The 22127-nt window shown below is 40.4% G+C and overlaps 1 protein-coding gene across 4 annotated transcripts in view; it reads left to right on the top strand.

Annotated features, from left to right (window-relative positions):
* Nucleotides 1–1388: 1388 nt before the first annotated feature.
* The window catches only part of NRIP1 (nuclear receptor interacting protein 1), a 99663-nt gene continuing 78924 nt past the window's right edge, over nt 1389–22127 (top strand). The window contains exons 1-2 of one of the 4 annotated variants that reach the window (XM_055313815.1): nt 1389–1608; nt 21670–21751. The gene's annotated coding sequence lies outside the window, so the exon portion shown is untranslated. Of the gene's footprint in view, nt 1609–1957; nt 1980–2569; nt 2767–4558; nt 5285–21669; nt 21752–22127 lie in introns of those variants that run through there. The other 3 variants (XM_055313818.1, XM_055313814.1, XM_055313817.1) reach the window with 3 other exon arrangements.

The raw sequence follows: 22127 nt of genomic DNA, 5'->3' as shown, positions 1-22127 counted from the left end.
ATGCTTTTCAAAGCAACATTTGGGTAGTCTGAATAGCTGTCCCAAAGTCTATGCGTTGAGATTCATGTGTCTTACTCCTTGGTGAGCACATCAGTTTCTTATAGGACCTATTTAGTTTTACTTTACTGAATTGGGACAAGGGGGGTTATCTAGATTCCCAGTCTGCCCCAGACCAGAAGCTGCCAATCAGAAGAGGAGGAAAATGTTAGAGACAGGCCCGCTGTGGCAACAGAGAAAAAGGCCAACAGATTGTCAGCGAAGGGGAATAGAGGAACTACAAAAGGCAGAAAAAAAAAAAAAATCACTAAGTCCTAACATCCTAGAGTCCTTCAGTGCATTAATAGTGTATATACCTCCTGGGAGCATCTTTTAACACCTAGGAAGAAGACTGATACAGAATAGAAACTTGATGTATTAGTTGAATCCACTGCAGTCTACCACAGTAAACACTTTTAATAAAATTAACCCTCAATTTTCAAGAAAAAGCCAAATGAAGTCCAATAAACTGCTTAAAAAAAAATAACCCATTTTAGAAAATCTTTGTATAGCACTCAACAGTGTTGTTGTTGTGTTTTTAAAGAAGTTTGACTCCTTAAAGGGCCAGATTCCAGTTCTGCTGATCATCACTTAATTGGAACAGTTCGCTTTGCATCAACCCTAGATAATGATGCATGATAGAACAGCCGGCTTGACTAAGTTGCCTTGAGCAGATTTCAGACTATGGTACATACACACAATAAGTCACCCTATGAAGTGTAAACTATATAAGATGGCAACAGATTGCACAGTTGAATCACTAGGGTGATGTAAAATAATCGTTCTAAAATGCACCATCACCATTCAGCAAAGTATTCGTACCATGTGCCCAGCACTGGGCTAGGTGGTGGATTTATCTTTAGCATTGCTTTCACTTTTAAGATTTGAAGGTATTGCGGCACTTTCATTCATATTTTGAAAGGTTAAATGAAATCTTAAATGCACAGTACAGCCATTACATAACAGGCATAGAAAACTGTTTCATGACTAGGATAGTGGGTTTTTTGGTGTTTAAGTACTCTATTTCCCAATGTTATAGAATTCTTAGGGATATGAAAACCTCTCTACAAGAATGGAGTGCCTCATTCACTCATGCTCTGTATAACGTGTTTTAACGTAGGCATGCCGTTTCTGAGTTGAGGTTGAGGTTCAGCTGTACTTCAGCGTTTCTGTTTTGGTTTGGTTTGTATGTTTGTTTTAATCAAGCAAAAGACGATTTCGGCAGTGACATTCAGTTCCCCCGGTGATGTTTATTTTTATTTTTATTTTTTTTCACCGCGAGTTACTAACTGCTAGATGCTAGAGTCAGAAAGAAACCTGACATCTGGGGAGGTGTTGAAGGGGTGTTGATAGTCCACTTACGAGGTCTGGGGGAGCACGGGGGGGGGGGTAAGGTTTTAAAGCAGGAAATGCAAGGGGGTGGGGGGAGAGGAATCGCGGTGTCTAGGACGCTCTCTCCTCTCCACTCTCCCTCGCCGCCAAGCCAGATCCCCCCAGTGTAGAGGCGGGTTCGGCGAGATTGAGCCGCAGGAACCCGAGAGGCTCCCAGCGCCGCCGCCGCGGCCTCGTGATGTAATTGTCATTTCTTATTCGGAGCCGGAGGCGAGGGGAGAGCTGCCGAAGAGGTGGCAGCCCTGCTCTTTTCGCCTGGGCTGGTAGAGGGTCAGATTCTTGCCGGGATGCTGGAGATTGGCGGACGGGCTCCGCGGGGACTTGGCGGTGACAAAGCAGCCGAAGAGCAGCCCTGCTCCTGGGCCCTACGCCCGTCCGAGGGCTGAAGGGGCGCTCCCCAGGTCTCCTGCCCAGCTCTCCTCTCCGAGTCCCTGCACATTGATTCCTGGGTGCCTCCTGCGGGCTAAGGCGTGGGGTCCAGGTGGCCCGGAGTCCGCGCCCTCGTGCCCCCCGCCCCCCCCCCCAGTAAAGCAGGACACACCGACTGCGAGGTGGGGAGGCTGGGGGCGGCCGAGGAGCCGCGGAGCGCGTGTCGTGGGGGCCGGGGCCGGGGTGCCAGCCGCCTGCCCCCCGGCGGCCCGGGGCGGCCCGGGTCGCGGCGGGAGCCCCGGGGCCGGGAGGAGCTGTCCAGGCGCCTGCGGCGGGCAGGGGCGCGGCACGGAGCCGGCAGCCGAGGGGGCTCTCCCCGCCCCGCGGGCCTCCCGCCGCCCCCGGGCCCCGCAGCCCCCGCCCGCCGGCCGCGGGGCGCACAGGGCGGGGAGCCAGCGGGCGGGGCGGGGCGGGGGGGCTCGGCTCGCGCGAGCCGCCGGCCCCGAGCGGCTGCCCCCTGCCCCGGCGGCCGTGGGAGGGAGGGGGAGAAAAGGGTTAAGAAACTTGGCTGAAGAGCTGAATGGCGTGGAGCGGCGAGGGGAGGGACCGGGCCGCGGCGGATCGGCGGCGGAGGGAGGAGCGCGGCCGCGGGCGGGCGGGCGGCGAGCGAGGCGCTCAAAGTCAGCCTCGCAGACATTGCAGCAGAGCCCCGAACTCGGGAGGCGGCGGCGGCGGCGGCGGAGGAGGAGGCGGCGGCGGGCGGCGGAGGAGGAGGCGGCGGCGGCGGCGGCCGAGGCGGAGGGACTACGGGCCCCGCGCACGCCCGCCCGTGGCCCCGCGGCCGCCCCTGCGCTCGGCGGCGCTGCTCGAGTGAGAGCGGAGCTCCCGGGGCGCCGGGAGGACGGGGCGGCGGGCGCGGAGCCGCGGGAGCCTGGCGGAGCCCGGGGCGCGGAGCCGCGGCGGCCTCCGGTGAGTGGCGGCCGCGGCCGGGGGCGCCGGGAGCTCCGCGAGCTGCCGCGGGCGCCGCCGGAAACGGCCCGGGAGCGCGGCCCGCGGCGGCGGCGGCGGCGGCGGCGGCGGCGGGCAGGGCCGCGGGGGCGGCGGGGGCGGCGGGGCGGGCGGGGGCATCGCCGCTCCTGCCGGCGCCGGATCTTCCCGGGACCTCGGGGGGCCCCGGCGGCCGGCCGGGCAAGTTGCGGAGTTGGCCCCGGGCTCACGGCGGGTTCCCTGGAGGCGGCGGTCGCGCCCCGCTCGGCTGCCCCCTCGGCCCGGAGCCCCGCGCGCGTGTGGCCGCGCGGCTCCGGGTCCTGCAGCCCGGGGCGACCTGGGCGGCGCCGGGCGCTGCCCCCCGCCTCCCGCCTCCCGCCTCCCGCCCGGTGCCTCCCGGCGCGGCGCTCTCGCTGGATTCCGGGTCAAGAAAAGTGATCAGGAACAGGGAGGGACAGCTCTCCTGGCCCTGCCCGGACCCGCGGGCCCCCGGGCCCCCGGGCCTGGCCGCTCGGCCCTTGCCCCCCCACCCCTACCCCCACCCCCAGCCCCAGCCCCAGCCCTCCCCCGAGGGCGAGGCTCTTTGCACCCGAGGCCTCAACCATCACTACCCCTGAGCCCCAAGCGGGGCTCGCGCTTGGGGTGAGCCCTGCGGAGGTCCTGGGAGGCTTCCTTCCCCTCTTGTCTGTGTCCTCCTTAACTACTAGTGAGTGTTGTTTTATGAACGGTTTCCCTGGAAATATTCCCCAAACCCTCCCATCCTTTCCGAAGTAGTTTCCAAATTGTCACCAAGAGTTGGTGTGCAGTCTGCAGGAACAAAGGAATCAACTGTGTCTCACGGGCGAACGAGCCGGGAGTCTGTGACACATGTTGATCCCGAAGCCTTACAGGCGGCCCCATCTCCCGTCCTATTAGTGCTCTAATTGGTTGCTGAAGATAGTGAAAGGAGAACAGAGTGATGAGCACTTTTGCGTTAAATTTCGGACGAAAATGAAGACGTCCCTAGCTACAGGGACTTTTCACTCAGTCGGTGGGGCTGAGTTGGAGTTTGTCTCCGGTAATGTAAATGATTAAATCGTGAGATTGTGCGGGGGTGAAAAACTGTCTTTAGGGGAAGAAAGACTGTCTGCTGATGTCCCGAGTGAAAAAAAAAAAAATGGTTGTTGGGATATATACGATGAATGCTCTTGCATTTCTGGGGGTGGGGGATTTGTGAAGCAGAAGGCTTTGGTAATTCATTCTTTAAAGTTATGAATTCCGTGGAACCTGCTTATTAGTGAAGCACAGGTTTTGCAAGTGGGTGTATTTTCCCGATGGATTATTCAGCGTTTAGTGACCAGTTTGCTACCTTCGTGGAAGACACACTGAAATAAGTGGACTTTCTAAACAAATAATGTTTTCAGTTGCTTGGCACCCAAGTGTGGGTTGCTGCCTGGAGTGTGTTGAAATGTTTTTCAACTTAGAAATAAGTTGTTTTGGTTTTGTCCGGCGGTTTGGTAATGTCACTTGGGTTTAGTTGGTTCAGAAAGTAATGGCTTCATCACCAGTAGTGACTTTTTCTCTGTCTGGAATTAGTTCCTAGAGACAAAGAAGAAGAGTCAGTCAATGGAACAGCTACTCCTCTGCAGACTGTGGGATAGTTAACTCTAGTCCGCTTCATTCAGTCTGGTGGGGGAAATACCTCTTTCCCTACTTACCTCTGAAAGTGCCCTAAGAATGTGAGTTCAATACATATTAAAAAAAAAAAAAAAAGAAAGAAAGAAAAAGAAAGAAAGAAAGAGAGAGGAGAACTGCTCATTGTTTGTTTTACTCAAGTGAGATCTCTACAGTGCTTTTGAAGCAATTGAAAACCATGTTTAATGTCTGTGGGAAAACTTGACTTAGATCCATTCCTTGCATTTATCTCCGAAACTCTGTAGAACTTGGGTTTTACTGATTTAAGCGCCCTGAAAGATTGTAAGTTTGCAATCAAGTGTCTGTAAAAGAGGCTAAATACTCTCCTGACTCTTTCAGTTTTAAGAGCAAAACATCATGATAAAAAATAACCTATACCACCACCTAGAGTCTGTTTGTTAGTTTATTGCTCCTAAAGCTTGCTTAAATTGACACGTCTCTTGTGGCTCCAGTATAACCAAAAAAATGATTGAGAAGTGCTAGTGTTCGAAGGCCATCCAAGAGAACAATTATTTGTGTAATAAATAGCAAGTGCCAATTTAAAGTATCCATGCTACCTTTAGAGATGAAAATTATGACGTATCAAGTTGAGTGGCTTTTCTCCAAAAGATACTAATTCAAAAGAATTTAAAACAGGGAATTTTCGGTTTGTGCCCCAGGGTAGTTCTCCGATTGCTTCAAGATCGCTCTGCATCGTTATCAGGGTATTTAAGAAATCTTGCAGATTTAAACGTCGTTAGGACTTTTCCAGGTCCACCTCAAACAAAAGCAGTAAGAAAAGTGTAAGGGAGTGTTTAAAACTCCAGAAGTTCTGGAAATTCAAAAGGTAAGAGAGAATGTAGGCAAAGCAGACTTAACGGTTCAGAGATGTGAAAAGTAAATCAGTGTGAAATAAAGTGGTAATCTGTCTTGCTGGTAGTTTATACATGGTAAAGCAATCTGTTAAATGGGAGACTTGGGGATGGCAGCTTTAGTGCCATGTGGCTTATCACATTGTCGGGAGGAAGTAAGGTTCCTTCTTTAAATGGTGTAACCTGAGAGAAAGATGGCCTCCAAGATCTTTAATTAAGTACCAGTTGAACAGAGAGAACTAGAGCACTGTATTAATTCTATCAAACATCACTATTTTAGAACATTGAGGACAACTAAAAATGAATTAACTCATATCTGAAAGCAGAGTTTTATGGAAGGTGACAGATGAGGCAAAATATGTCAATCTAATGGAACAAGTAGGGAGATAAGAAGATATGTCATCCTTGGCTCTCTAGAAAGATGAGAGGGAAGAAGGTTATTATTAATTGTACAGATTCCATTGCAAACCAATACTAGGAGGCAATGATAGAGAAGGTAATTTTAAATCTGAGTGGCTTAGGATATATGATGCTAAAAGGATTATTAAGCTTTTGATTTTAAGCCTTGCAGATTGTAAGAAACTCGAAAGCTCGTGTTTTAAGTGTTGTGGAAGAGCAGTACGAGTTTTGTGTATCAGGTTAAAAGATGATTCGGCCAAAAATAAGTTCCAACACATCTAATTTTCATCAAGAAAATATTGTTCGGTTTAAATTGTGATAGGTTCAGTTTTGTCTTTCAAACTTTAGATTGCCGGATACAGTTAGTTTTTAGAGTGTAGGTGAATAGAGAAGAATTGTACTTTATCTGTCAGTACTTCACCTTTCTCTGTATTGCTCTCTCATCTCTCACCCCCTTTTCTAAAATAAATAGCTTCTGCATTTTGGGGTGTGTTCTTTTATGAGAATCACCTTCATTTGTAGCTTCCTTTCTTGGCTGCGGTGGGTACAGTTTCTTTACTGTGTGTTTTTTCCATATGCCCCTTCACGTGGCTAATCCATGATCAGTGCATTTTGTTTTGTTTTAATACCAATGTACCATTTTTGTGGACGAAGACTGGGGAAAGAAGCATTTGCTCTTTTAATAAAGCCCCAGTACCCATGTCTTCTAACCGAGGACATATTTTTATGAAAAGCATTTTGATTATCAAAAAAGCACATTGATTACCATCGAAAAGTCAGACATCTGCAACAGAATATGGCAGGGGGAGGGACTTCAGGATATGTTCGAATCTGTGAATTGAATTGTTGAAGATTCATTTCCTTAGGTTGCTATGGTGGGGGAGGGTTAATGGGCAAACTCCTTCTATAGTATTTGGATACCAGAACAATCACAGAACTTCACCATCAGGAGGGTCATTAAGACTTGAGAAGGTAAAACTCAGGAGTGCCAGATGATGAAGCAGGCCAATGGAATGGAACTGAGGAATATGTCCAGAGGTTGGAATGAACAAAAAGTAAATGGAGGAGAGAGATCTTGTTTCCGTATCCTGTTTGCATCTGATGCTGAAGCAGGGACATGAATTGCTGATGGTAATGGATTCCCTTTTATGAGGGCAGCAATATTATATAAACAGTGGTTATTTGAAGGGGGGAAAAACAGCAAATTCCCCATTTGTGCCTTTGCACACTTTGCTTTTGAACGTCTCTTAAGTGTATCTAAGGTGGGAAGATCAAAACTGGGTACCAGAAGAGAACCAGGAGTTACAGTTTGGAAGAAAATGAATTCGTCTTAGATCACCTTTTCTTTATTCTTTTAAGATTCTGTGATTTCTAAGGGTCTTCCTCAACATGGGAAACAGTGCTGAGGTTTGGGTGGTGAACTAGAGACCCTTTTCATATGATTTCTGATAAAGATAACGATGTAAATAACTACAGAAAGAGTGTTTCCTTTAAGCATATTATCAAGGGCAGGGGAAAACTGTAACTAAGAGACATCTGAAGTCTTACCAGGATTTCTTCACAAACTATGGCATAAATGCCCATCTGTTATTTTCCTATTCCTTGAAAATTAACATTCAATTTGATGGATAGTGAATGTTTAGGATTCTCAAAATTAGAGGTCATTTAGAACAGACCTTTCCTTTCACCTTACTACAGTTACGAAGGGTAGTTTTAATTTTTCATAATAAATACAGCTGTTGAAATAATAGGATGTTATACTAGCTGTTGTTACTGTAATAGTACGCACTGTGCATTACGAACCTTGAAGTTCTGTCTTGCAAATATTACAAATAAAGCATTCCAAAACTTGTGGTATTTTAGCGTATCAGCACACCTGAAACAAGGTGATTTTCTTTTCATTCATCAAACATTGAGAAGAACAAGAGAGAAGGGAAAATGTGGCACATTTTACCACTGTATTAGCATTTTGTTAAAATTAATACCTTAAACCGTGCTAGGGATAACATTTGGCCTAGAACTCTAGGAATACTATAATGAGAAGCAGACTTAAAGAATTTATTAGGAGACTGGCAACTCAAGAATGTAGTTACGAAAAAAAAAGGACTGCACTATATTAGTAGTATTAAGATTTTTTAAATGTCTTTACCAGATTTTAAGATAGATTGTTCTTGAAGATAATATTATGGATAATTAAGCTGATTTGGGTAATTCATGTGGGTTGTTTTTTGGTTGAATTAATTTCCAGAATAACTCCAGAATGTGTTGAACCTTTTGCTAGGAGGGTGCTTGTGACATCCATTCATCCCTTTATCCATCCTTCCACCCTCCCTCCATTCTTCCCTCCTCCTTCCCTCCCTCCCTCCCTCCCATTCCTCCTCCTCCTTTTCCTTTGACCTCTCCTCTTTCCCTCCCTTCCTTCCCATCTCTCCTTCCTCTTTTAATAAATAGGACTAGGGGAAGAGGCATTTTGTTAAGAAATTTGGAAATAGAATTGCTCCTCTGACAGGGTTGATAGTTGTGTTTGAAATTCAGAGCTAGCATGGTCCATTCTCCCCAGGAAATTTTTTGACTTATAACTTAGGGAATAAAAGCTCTAAATTAAAACTCATCTTGCCTCTTTAACTTTGCGTCATTTAGCAAAAATGTCTTTAAGGATGAAAGGAAGAGACCCTCATTTGCCTTAAATTCCAGGTCACTCTGACTAAGCCTGGTGTTTCAAGAAATATTAAACTAGAAGCCTGCTGGGAACTTGAGTCATCAGCTTAAGATACCACGAGGACCAGGACAACTCTTACTGACCTGATGTTGGTGTCTATTCAGAACTTTGATGGAAAGGAGTCTCTTGCGCTTGGACTTCTAATTAAGAAAGTTCTCTTTTTAGTCATGTGTTAAATGATAGGGCTACTCCTTATTTTCAAATCTGTAATTTGCTCATGAATTGAGGACAAATTAGGAAGTAAGGAGTTAGGAGCTTCCGTTGTTACTGGGGTGTCTTATTTTACTTTTACCTTCTTTACTAGCTATGTGAGGATACGGGGTAAAAGTCAGGTGATGAGCTTTAGGTAGATAAAAAGGAAAGCTTAAGTCCCACAGTGGCTACACTAGCTTCTCCTTGTAGTTGTGTGCTTTTAACTGTTGAATTTGCCCATACTGTCTGCAACTTGTGAACATCTTGAATTATGTTACTGCGATTAAAAAAAAAAGTTAGATGATAATTTAGCATTGTAACAGTTAGGAAACTATGTTATATGCATTCTTAAAAATAAGAGTAGCATTTATGATTATTGTGTTGATTTAATGACATAATGTAGATAAGAGAGCTGACACCTGACAGAACATAATCCAAATTTGAGAATTAGAAATTCAAAACAAAAAAGGGTCTTCTCCCTTGAGGGATCTCTCCAGAATTTGAGAGAAATGAAATCTTTAAGGGATTATAACTGGTTTTTTCTTTTTTTAAAATATTTTATTTATTTATTCATGAGAGACAGAGAGAGGCAGAGACATAGGTAGAGGGAGAAGCAGGCTACCTGCAGGGAGCCCGATGTGGCCCTGGATCCTGGGACCCCAGGATCAGGCCCTGAGCTGAAGGCAGATGCTCAGCTGCTGAGCCACCCAGGCGTCCGTGTAACTGGCTTTTGAAAAGCATACTTTCTTAGATACTTTTTTTTTTTTTTGATTCTTGAATTTCTGAATTTATAGTAATCTACAACAGCAGAATGGTAGATGTATACACTGGAAAAGAAATACAAGAAGGAAAGGAGGGAGGATAGAAGAAGGTGGAGAGCACCAGGAAAAGGTGTTAGAAAACATGTGAACTCCTCCAAAATAGGTTATAATAAGACGTATCCTCAAAATGAATTAATCACAGTTGCAGTTTTTTTCCTGTAAAAGGAGTATTTGCACAATGGGTCATTAGGCTCAAATCTGATTTTTGAAAAACAAATTTTTACATATTTGTTTTGTTATCCCACATGTACTTTTCCAGCTTAGGATCTGCTGCTATGACGATGTATGATATAGATAATGGGAAAGTCCTTTTATCTCTCTGGGCAACATCCATAGAGTATAGAACAAGGAGATTAGTTGGACTTCTAAGTTCTGGAATTCTCATTCTATGTATCGATGTATGCTGTTGTCAGTAAACAGTAAAGATTTCGAGCCTGTGGGTTTTTTTTTTTTTAATTCATTTCATTTTATTTTATTTTATTTTATTTTATTTTATTTTATTTTATTTTATTTTATTTTATTTTATTATTCATGAGAGACACGCAGAGAGAGGCAGGGACATAGGCAGAGGGAGAAGCAGGCTCTCTCTGGGGAGCCCGATGTGGGACTCTGTTCCAGGACCCTGGGATCACGACCTGAGCCAAAAGCAGATGCTCAACCACTGAGCCACCCAGGTACCCAAGCCTGTGGTTTGAAGAAGAGTAGACATGATAGGGTAAAAACTTAGAATATAGAAAAGCTGCCCTTTTTTGTGTTTTTCTTTTTTATTGAGAAAATAACAGGAAAAAAGGAATTGGGGGCAACTGCTGTGTCCAGGCATTGAGCTGGCTGCTTTACAGTTTCCATGTGGCATTTAGGTATCATTTTCTCTATTTACAAATAAAACTAGTCTGAGAAATTCTTTTTTTTTTTTTAAATAATTTTTATTTATTCATGAGAGATGCAGAGAGAGAAGCAGAGACACCGACAGAGAGAGAAGCAGGCTCCTCATAGGGAGCCTGATGTGGGATTCGATCCTCAGATTGGGATCATACCCTGAGCCAAAGGCAGATGCTCAACTGCTGAGCCACCCAGGAATCCCAGAAATTCTTGAGATTACACAGTTAATTTCATTGATAATAATTTGCTTTTTCATTGGAATATGCCATCTTTTTAAGAGAGAACCAGTCTCTATTTGATTTTTAAAAAGTCACCAAAAATCCTGCTCCCAAACTTAGTAGGCACAGAACTCATGCAGCACCTCCAAATCTGCCCAGCCTGGATTCTCAGACCAGTCTCAGGAGAAAGGCACTCTGTTTCCAGTTGATAATTCTGCAGGATTTGCTGGATTTGCTGTTAATTCTCAAGAGAAATGTAGACAACAAGGGTAACCATGCAAACTCATTTCCCTCCTCAGATGCTAACCCTCGTGAAGTATATCACAGAATTACTGTGGAGTTCTGTGAGGCAGAGAAAGCAACTATGTGTCTTGATATAATTCATTAAAATACCTTGTCATGGTCTTAATCCAGGTATTCCCGAGGCTAATTATGTTTGTCTACTTCAAAGAGCAGTTGCCACAAATTCAGACCCTAGCTCTTCCTGATTGAAAAGTTAAAATTCTTGACTGTAACAGTTCCTGACATGAATTTGGTTTATTGCCCTATCTTCACCCACAATAATTTTATTTTAAAGACTACATTATGCTAATAAACTAGGCTCTTTGATAGGAAGAGGAATTTAGTAATGGGATTGTGCATTTATCAGAAGGAAGTGGAAAGGGATCCCTGGGTGGCGCAGCGGTTTGGCGCCTGCCTTTGGCCCGGGGCGCGATTCTGGAGACCCCGGATCGAATCCCACGTCGGGCTCCCGGTGCATGGAGCCTGCTTCTCCCTCTGCCAATGTCTCTGCCTCTTTCTCTCTCTCTCTGTGTGACTATCATAAAAAATAAATAAAAATTAAAAAAAAAAACTCATAATTTTGAAAAAAAAAAAAAAAAAGAAGGAAGTGGAAATAGAAAGATGAGCATTTGACTTCATTTTGGGAGTAGACCATGGTCAGGAAAGAGATTTTTAAGTTAGGGAGGTTTGTGGCATGTAGCATAGTTTTAAGTATACATCAGAAATGTTCTTCTATTGTTTATTGTTTATAAATCTCTCCACCTCTTTTTACTTAACTCATTTAAAATTTATGGAATTTGGAACTCAAAAGAAGCCGAGTGGTTCCCTTTACGCTAAAAGATACAGTCAAATTAAAACTATATTGGAGACACAAGGATGAGTAATAAGGCTCATGTACATATTTTCTAGTGTGCTTTGGATTTTGAATTGCCAAGTAGATGTTGGATAAACAAAAAGGCTTCTATAAAAGCTGCAAAGAAATGTTTTACTATTATGTTTTATTAAGAGAATATATTGTATCTGGCCAAATAAAGAGAAACTGTAAGTGAGCCATCTGGGAAAAAAACAAAAAACACCACCCTACCCCCCCCTTTCTAGAGTTCAGATATGTGGTTATATTATTTCCCTAACCCATTCATACCTTTTTAAAAATTTAATTGATAGACTGAATCTCCTTGAAGCCAAGGATTGAAGATGGAAATTCTGTATTCACCATTTAGTTCTTTCCCAATATCCATATGTTTGGTGTTGTTGACACAAAACAAACCAATGCATTTGTTTGCTTTGTTAGTAAAACATTGCTCTTACCTATCTATCCTAGTAATCCTTGACGGACCTGAATCAGCATCATATTTTCTTTTTCTTCTTTCTTTCTTTCTTTCTTTCTTTCTTTCTTTCTTTCTTTCTTTCTTTCTTTCTTCTTTTTCTCTTTTCTCTCTTTTTCTCTCTTTCTTTCTTTTTTTGCTTTAGCTTTCACAAGTTGAAGTAATTACAAAGAATTTTTAGATTTTCAGATTGGAAGGAAATTTGATAAAAGCTATGGCTGCTCCAGGTTTAAGTATATTGGTCATAGAGGTATCTTGTGGTCCCTATTTTCAAGCAAGTTGGATTATAGAGGCATCTTGCTTAATGGAAGATCACACAGGATAGGTAGTTGATATGAACTATAACTCAAATAGTGATAAGTGCTACTTTTTGGCACTTATACACTTTTTTCTTTTGATCCGCCTTTCTCTTTGTTTCCTATTTTCCCTGTTTTCTCAATTTCTCACTTGTCCTTTTTTTTTTATTTTTTTTTATTGCCAGGGTATACTTGTGATACAACAGGGTAAATTACTTTATCTTCCAACATTATTGTCATTGTTAATGCTGTGATGAGCACTGTGTGTTGTATGGAAATGTTGAATCACTATATTGTACCTGAAACTAATATTACACTGCATGTTAACTAACTGGAATTTAAATAAAAACTTGAAAAAACAAAAATAAAATTTCCAAAACATGTATTGTTTGCATTTTACAGAGGAGGAAATTGAGTCCCTGAGAATTTAGGTAGAGGAGGAAATTGAGTCCCTGAGAATTTAGGTAAATTCTAAAACTTGACAGCTAGTGGTTGGGTAAACCCAAGATAAGAAATCAAGTCTTAATTTAATTCACACTTTGCATTTGTTTAAGGCAGTCTTAGCAAGAGGGCTTGTGTACCACATGTTAAGAAATAGTTAATAACCTTTGGTGATGGATCCAGCAGTAAAGTCCAAACTGACCTTATGATTCCAGAAAGACAGTCTTGAGAAGTGGGGTGAGACAAGGCCAACCACATCCCCCTAGTTCTTGTAGTCTATTTTCTTCCTTGCTGCTGAAATATGGTCTTCAGAACAGTCTTGTGATTCATGTATTCTAGTACTTAGAATGTACTTTCTAGGCTGAGAATTTAAAAACAAGTTTTACAGTACAGGTGCGCATCTATTCGTGCAGCAGCTTTGTTTCTACATGTTATATACATTTTGAGTTCTATTTAAAAATCAGTAGGGAAACTTCTATTTGTAGATTAACAGAGTCAGGTACCTTTAGTTGACCAGTGGGATCAAACTACAGGTCAGCTCTAGATATCACTAAAGAGTAATGTTATAAAATCGTTAGTGCAGGTAGTTGGGTCTATCAGCTCAATTGGGAATATAATACAAATGTCGTGGACAGTGTTTCAGTGTTCTCCTGTGAAAGGGTAACAAGATGAGATGGCACTGTGTGGACTAGTGTAATGTGCCCTGAACCAGGTGCATCTAGATCCACCCCTCTAAAATGAGAGCAAGAGAAAAGAAACCTAAGGTAGTCACTTATATGGTTCACAAACTGTATTTTAGCCAGAAAATTGGAAAGGAATATTCTCACTCCTGGGCCAGTGGGCAAGAGAGAATAGATGCTCACTATAGTCCCCAAGCCTCCAACAAGATCAGATTTGTCTGTCCCAGTTCTCTGTACCCCTGATTGCAATAGCCAGACTTCTTTAACATTTGTGTTTCTTAGTAGATTGTAAGCTCCATGAATAGGAGCTAATTCATCAGTGTCCTGTTGGTACTGTAGGTGCCTGGCACATAGAAGGCTGTTACAAACATTAGTTGAATTGAACCATACCAATCCCAATTTATTGGTAAAATCTGGCTTTTGGGGGGGGGGGTCAGGAATGGAGCCTTTATGTATTTATATGTAACAACTACTAATTATTATGTATAGCTAATTCATAGTAATTGCTATTCTACATTTTTTTTTCTTCAGACTATTTAAATAAAGACTTCTAAAAGGAATAACAATTCTTCCTTAAAATTTATCATCGTCTTTCCAGGCATATTAATTATGAAGGAAAAGGTGAAATTGATGGTGACATTATAATTACGTGGCACTTAAAGTTGTTTTGTAATGCTAAGTTTCTTCAAAAATACACAAAGTACAATCTATTTGAAAACATGTTTAGCAAAACCGTTGGGGGCAACATTTAAGTATTTTTTAAGGAAACAACATTTTTTATAGAGCCTTATAGGTAGTCTCCTTAGCTTCATTTCCAAAGCTAAGAAAACTTACTAGCTAATAGTAGTGGTAAAGATATACTACCTTGACACATTTACTCACATTGGATTTGACTGGTTGGAAAGATGAAAGTATTTCAGAATTTCATGTCTAGAGTTAATTTTGGTGTTCAGTAATCTAAAAGCCTCCATTAAGAATGACTTGATTCAAACCTTACTAAGTTATAGGACTTAAGTAATATATGAAGCCTCTCTGTTATTATTTTTTTTTAACTAGCAATTGCTCTTCTCTGGAGGTGAATTTTCTGTTAGAACATGATTATGTTCAACTAGATTAATAATGCTAAGGTAGTAAAGAAGTTTATTTTAAAATGGAGCTAAGAAATTTCTAAACTAGTGATTTTCAAATGCTAAAGGAAATGTATAGGTAATCTGGGATATATATTTGCAACACTGAGATTTCATAAATCTTCTTAAAATAACTTTAACCCAGTTTCTTGCTTTGTGAAGACAAAGTGTTTTACTAAACTTCATGCATGTTTAGAAGTCGGTATCTTTTGTAAACAGAAAAAACATCTCCTCTCATGGCTCATATATTTTTTATATGTCACATGCTTATAAATCATAGCAAAAGAAGATATGTAGGCTAGTAGACTATTGTCCAAGGTAAAAGGGTAGAAAAATAAGCACATTTACTAATTATGTGATATATTCTACTTTGTGCTTTCATCATGATTTATCCTGATTAACTGAATTGTCTTTGCCTTTCATTGTTAAAGAATGCATGAGTTCTATACAGTAGTATAAATTTTCCAAAGTAGGATTCCTCAACAGAGAATCAGACTTAATTTCTATGTTCATGAACTGACTCTTATAACTAAGACATGGTGTCTCATAAATTAACAGCATTTTCCTTTGCAGTAAAAAAGGTGAATACAATGCTGAATCATTATTTTACTGGTAATTGTCCCTGCTACAAGTGTTTGTTTTAATTCTGGCTACTCATCCATCCATGTATTTGACATTTTATACATCCTCGTATATATTCCTTCTGATAATGTCAAGTGACACTTTCCTTTGAAGGTGTCATTCTAATAGCATGAACACATTTACTTTGGGTTTTAAACTCGATACCATGTTTTCTTACCTCTTAAAACATAATAAATTCCCTCACTGGATTTATTCATCATTTTAGTACAACTCTGAATGATCTTTCTTTTAAAAATTATTGTGCATTCTCCTTTCTGTGTGTCTCTCATGAATAAATAAACAAAATCTTTAGAAAAAAAATTACTGTACATTCCAATAAATGGTATGTCACCTTAACCTGTAAGGTTCCAGTAAAATGACAGTATTGCTTAATAATGAAAATAGGTAAATGGGCTTTGGGCAGTCAACAATAAGGATAAAATTAAAATCTGACTTTTAATCTTTTGAAAATCTGAAATTAATATATGTTTTCCCACAAGAATCACAGGTGGAAATCTAAAATTTGTTAGATGTTATTGATCTTTATATTATTTTCATGTGTTACAGTGAGAATAGTAAAAGAAAATTTTTCTAGCTGTGTGAAGAAAATAGAGGAATAATAACACACATTGCTATTGCTAAAACTAAAATACCTCAGTGATGACAGCATGTTAGTTTGGACTACATTTGATTTTATTTTACAGTGAACTTCAAAGTTTTTTGTTTTTATATTTTGGAATTCTGGTAGATGTGAACAGCAATCCTTATACATATAGGTGTAAAATAGAGCTATTTTTAAAGATACCCAGCTGTGAGTTTGTCCACTGGGGAGAAATTGTGAATTGTAATTGCTTTCTGTAGCTTAAGTCATTTTCTCTGTTAAATACTTAGATGAAGCATTAGAAAAGAAAAAAAAATTGTATTCATACATACTGCCTTAGATTTGAGTGTTGCAGAATTTAGCAGTTTTTGATGATCATTGTTACTTTTAAAAAGAAAAAAATAGCGAAGGGATAGAAAGTTTTGTGTGTATTGGGAAATTAGTTCTGAGGTCTATTCACATGCTCATTTATTTTGCTTTAGGCCAGTTTGTGTATTGCATCCTAGAGGGTGGTGAAAGATACAAATTCGTGGTGAAAATATTAGTATCCTTAACAACCTTGGTTGGTTTAACTATTAATCAGAAATACCATGGAGGGGATCCCTGGGTGGCGCAGCGGTTTGGCGCCTGCCTTTGGCCCAGGGCGCGATCCTGGAGACCCGGGATCGAATCCCACATCAGGCTCCCGGTGCATGGAGCCTGCTTCTCCCTCTGCCTGTGTCTCTGCCTCTCTCTCTCTCTCTCTCTCTCTCTCTCTCTCTCTCTGTGACTATCATAAGTAAATAAAAAATTAAAAAAAAGTTCTTTATAAAAAAAAAATACCATGGAGAATAAAGGATTAGAGCTAGTGATGAGATAGATTTCATTGTGGCTCAGCTAAAGCTATGAAATGGGCGAGTCGTTAAATGTTTTCTGGCCTCAGTTTCTAAAATAAGGGTGGACTAGGATCATAATTCGGTTCTTCTCAACTCTGTAAGAATCAGTATCACTTCAAAAATGAGGTTTTACTGTTGCATGCATGGAGTAACAGGGTGCATAGAACTAAGGGCTGGGAGGATGTCCCTTATGATTTTTTGAGGTTGGCATTTAATATTTTACAGCAAAGTTTTTAGTTTAACATAATTGAACTTGTACTAGATAGGGTTAATAGGCTAGAACAAAAGGTCAAAGCATAAGGCATTAGGCTTAATTAAGGGAGAGCAGGAGTGGCAGGAGTGTGTGACAGTTAAATGGGTTTCCCACAGACTAATGTCGGTTACAGTGCAACCATGCCTCAACTTAAGTGGGTTATTTTGTGCAAAGGGCAGCAGTGATTAGCAGTTTGACATGCCAGACACTTCTGGCCAATCCCATCTGTTTTAGAGGTTAAAAAAGCACACCTTTATGAGCTGATGGATTGATTTGTGTGCCCGTCTGGTAAAGATTAGAAGTCCAAGGCCAATGCAGTAAATGTCAGTTATAGAATATTGTACTTTCTTCGTTGGCTCATTGTTTTAACCGTCAACTGTTTTATAATGGTGGATTACTGCTGTTTATGGAGTTGAATGCAAGATGGGTGGGGGAACAGGTGAGAGAAGAAGAAAACTGTTTCCTAGATGGAATTGTGAAGTCACATATTCTTAGCAGGTGTTTCAAATAGAGATATGGCATATTCTAGATACACTTGGTTTTATGGAGTGTTTTTGGCATGTTCCTTACGGATTGAGTCACGTTGTGCTTTTCTGAGTGTTATCTGAGCAACCCTGTCAGTCCAGGATTTAATACTTAAAAAGTGTCATATTTTGTTCATTAACCTCCTGGGGATGAGGAAACGGAAAAGAAAAGAGAAAATGGAAGAGGCTCATATACACGTGCACATGCATGCATGCATGCGTACTTGCTTTGTAGGCAGGATTTACTAGGCTCACCTGAGATTGATGCATGTTGTTAAAATGAAGTGTATCTGAACCTAGGCTCAGACTTATTTCTTTGAGAGATGTAAGAGTGATGCCATTAATATAGTTCATTTTCAGTTCAAGGTTGTAGCCCATTTAAAGATACACAAAGGCTAGATTGTGGCTATAAAAATTGGCTTTAACATGTTCTGATATCCAAGAAGAGGAAGATCCTAAATATGTGGATGAGATAGAATTTTAGATTATTGTGATTGTAATCAATGAGCTGTAGGAACACATGACATTCGGTGGTCATTTGGGTGGATAAAGGGGAAGTGTTCTAGAGATAACAAAAAGTTATCATCTTTATCAGAAAATTATTGTCCATCTGAGATTTACGTAAGAATGTGACCAAGAATATTGGAAACAATATTAGAAGATTCTGATAGGCCCCCGTGCTTTTATCTTTGTCATAGGATATGAACCATCGATTGCCTGTTATATAGTTATACAAATTATACATATCATGTGGATCGTAATAGTAACTAATACTTTTAACTACATATGTATGCATTTATTTTACTGCTAAGCTAATCCAAAGTTAATTGGCTTATCTTCTAGAGAAAAATTGAGATATTTTATTTCTCATTTAAAAAGGACAAAGTCACATTTTGGTATTGGGGTTATTTAGGAATATGGTACTTGAATAAATATATATTTATCCAGGATCCCTGGGTGGCGCAGCGGTTTGGCGCCTGCCTTTGGCCCAGGGCGTGATCCTGGAGACCCGGGATCGAGTCCCACGTCGGGCTCCTGGTGCATGGAGCCCGCTTCTCCCTATGTCTCTGCCTCTCTCTCTCTCTCTCTCTCTCTGACTGTCATAAATATATATATATTTATTTATCCTTGTGTTCTTTGGGGAGGAGCATCACTTGAAACTCTTTGGATCTAATAGAGATTTGCATGAAAAAAAGTCTTGCCCTTCTGTGAGGGTAGAGAAAGTAAAGAAGCATACATTTTATAATAGTGTTGCTTCTCTTTTACTGACTCTTTTAAATTACAAAGATTGGCTTGAGTCGTATAAAAGTACTTGGTTAGTAAATTAATCGTGGGAGATTTATCTAATTTATTGTACAGAAACTGTTTTTTGTTTTGTTTTGTTTTGTTTTTTTGAGAGCTAGAGAGAGGAGGTAGGGAGAAGCAGAGGGAGAAAGAAGAGTCCCAAGCGGGCTCCTCATCTAGTGCAAGCCTGACGTGGTGCTCAACCTTAGAACCCTGATATCCTGGCCTGAGCCCAAACCAAGAGTCAGGTGCTTAACTGACTTAGGTGTCCAGGCACCTCTGGACAGAAACTTCTTAAATGAATATTCTGGTGATGATATATAAAACCTGAAATAAATATTTGCTGCTCTCCATTTGTACTAATAATATAAACCTTTTTAAAGCACCCCTAGATCCTGTTTTAGTTTTCTTTTCTTTTCTCCAGTAAACTCAAATACCAATATTATCCAGTTTGTGTTAGAATTTGATAAGACTACAGGGAAGTATTCCGGTGGGTTAACTTATTTTTGTGTGTTTTGATATATTCTGAGGTTTTCAAAGAATATACATAGCCTTTTATAATCTGTGATAGTCCATTTCTGTCTGTTGTATTTCCTTCCTTTTACTAATGTTGTATTACTGACTTTGAGACACGTAAAGTCTGCTTCTCTAAGCAAAATAGTTGAACATACGCTTGTTTAGGTTATAAAACGTGAAAGCAGTAACTCTTAATATACCTTAGATCCTGTGTTTGTAGTTATTGTCCTAAAAATTGTTATAACTTTGTAATCTGAGTTTTGGTTGTTAGAAATTTTATGAGATAATGGAAAAAATAATAGCTCTGTTTCATCTTTTGATTTTAAATGCTAGTGGATTGTCCTTTACCTCTATTTAAGCAGACTGATTATATGATGAACTTATTCTAAAATATATTCTTAGTATATCTATATATTTATAGTTATAAAATCAGTGTGTATATATGTAATATGTTTCAAAAAGAGAACTCGCACCTGTTGATTGCATTAAGCATTTGATATCTTCTAATGAGGAGGGAGAAGGTGCTATCATTCTTTTTTTTTTTTTTTTTTGGTGCTATCATTCTAAGTGGATCATTCCTCTTCAGCAAATTGCGTACATTTTACTTTTTTGTATGCTGTGACCTTGCAGTCAGTGACTTCAGCCCAGAATAGTTTCAAAGTCATGTAAATGAATGCAATTAAGGTATTGCTTATCATCTTACATAGTTCAGATGGAACCTTATTGGATAGAGAGATTTGTTTGCTTTATAAGGAAGGTCAAAATAAGGTTAAATTTTATTACATAAAATGATTTGGTAATGTTTTTATTTAGCTGCTGAAAAAGTAATGTCCTAATAGGAAATGATAATGCTTTTTTTTTTTCTTTAAACCACTGGGAGGTCTTTTCAGGGTTTTTGTTTGTTTGTTATTTCTAATAGTTATAGTTCTATTTTAAGATGATACCTTCTGTCTACTTGTAAAATTTTAGGAACATTCTACCCTTAGTTATGATTCTAGGTATCTTTGACTCATACATGTAGGAGACATTTCCTGCTGCTGATGGAGGGTTGCTTAGGAGCAGCTGATGTATGTGCTTAGAGGATTTGTGTTAATGTCCAGTTATCATGCCAGTTGGTGCAGGACCTCAGACAGCATGATTAGAGTCCTGGTTCAGAAAGGAGATCTGCTATCCTACCAGGCTGATTGTAAGGGTTGGGAGAGCATTGACATAGATACTAGAAGAATTTTGCTGATGAAGAATTGTGTGTATATATGTGTGTATGTGTGAACTAATTAGAAGAAGGGCAGCTATTCTTCATTGTAGTTGACCTGTATAATTATCCTCTTTCCTTTTATGGATTATTCTTACTTCAGCATAGCATATTAATTGATAAAGTCTTTAAGATTCACTTTTTGAGTAGGTACTTACTGTACATCAGCTCTTGGCCTTGCACCATGTTAAGTGTTGGAGGATTCAAAGATGAATAAAGGGTTCACAATTACAATGAGAATAATAGTAAGCATGAAGCAGAGAAAATGATCTGGAAGCACAATGGTCAAAGAGCCTGCTTTGGTAGGGTTTAAGAAAGCATTACTAAAAGAAATTTGGTTCCCCTGTATGGTTTTAGGGAAACTGACAGGTACTGGTAAAATGAAATAACAATGAAAAGTAGCTCCTTTATTTTGGGAAGTCGAAGTTGCTATAATGGAATCAGGGTATCTGCATCACGCCTTCCTTATCACCAACCAGCTTCACTGTCCATTAGCCTATTGATCAATATAAAGCCTCCTCTGCCACCACAGTATTAAAGTAGAGGCTGTGTCTCTTGCTGGTCAAAACTTTTCACCTACTTTTTTATTCCTGAAGTTATAAACTTTCCTATATGGTTGATGTCATTCTGTATCTGAAGGCTTCTAATTCTCAGTTTAACATTTTTTGTTCCTGGTGATCTAGAGAGAGGGAAAAAAAAGAGGTGGTTCAAACTCTGTATTGACTACAAATAATCCTAATACCTTTTCTCTCAGAATCCTTGATCAGAATTTCTCTTCATCACCATTAACTTCTCACCTTGAGAATAGGTGATAGTGTTTATGTATATAAAGACAGTATATTTTGGTAAATAATTTTATAATTGGTCATCAGTTGTGGTCAACAGCCATGCCTAAGGAAAGCGTGTATAATGAAAACTATTTTTTATTTTACATCTTTTGTGTTATTTTTAAAGATAATTTATTTTAGTAGTTAAGATTTCATTGTAAAACATGCCACTGAGATTCTTTGAGATAAGATGCACTTGAAGTAATATTTATTTTTCTTAATTTTCAGGGAGTTTTTGGACTGTGAGCTATTTCAGAACTCTGTTCTCAGGACCCATTATTTTAACAGTCAGGAGAAACACATCCAGAAGGTATTGTATTTTGTCTGTTGCTCCATTTTTTAAAATGTAGTTATGCCTTTTCAATCATAGAAAGAAAATTATGTTGCATTTTGTTATTTATTTTTCTTTAAGTTTCAGATATTGATTAACTAGTTGATGTTTATAATGGAGGAGAGGGATATATTTCAATATGGGTAATTCAGAATTTTTTGTAAGTCAATAAAAGAAATCTGGTTTTGGGATCCCTGGGTGGCGCAGCGGTTTGGCGCCTGCCTTTGGCCCAGGGCGCGATCCTGGAGACCCAGGATCGAATCCCACATCAGGCAAGAAATCTGGTTTGGGGGGGTGGCTGGGTAGCTCAGTTGGTTAAGCATCTAGCTCTTGATTTTCACTCAGGTCATGATCT

The sequence above is a fragment of the Nyctereutes procyonoides genome, unplaced genomic scaffold (genome assembly GCF_905146905.1).
Source record: "Nyctereutes procyonoides isolate TBG_1078 unplaced genomic scaffold, NYPRO_anot_genome, whole genome shotgun sequence".
Classification (NCBI taxonomy): domain Eukaryota; kingdom Metazoa; phylum Chordata; class Mammalia; order Carnivora; family Canidae; genus Nyctereutes; species Nyctereutes procyonoides.
This window is presented reverse-complemented; position numbering and strand designations above follow the sequence as displayed.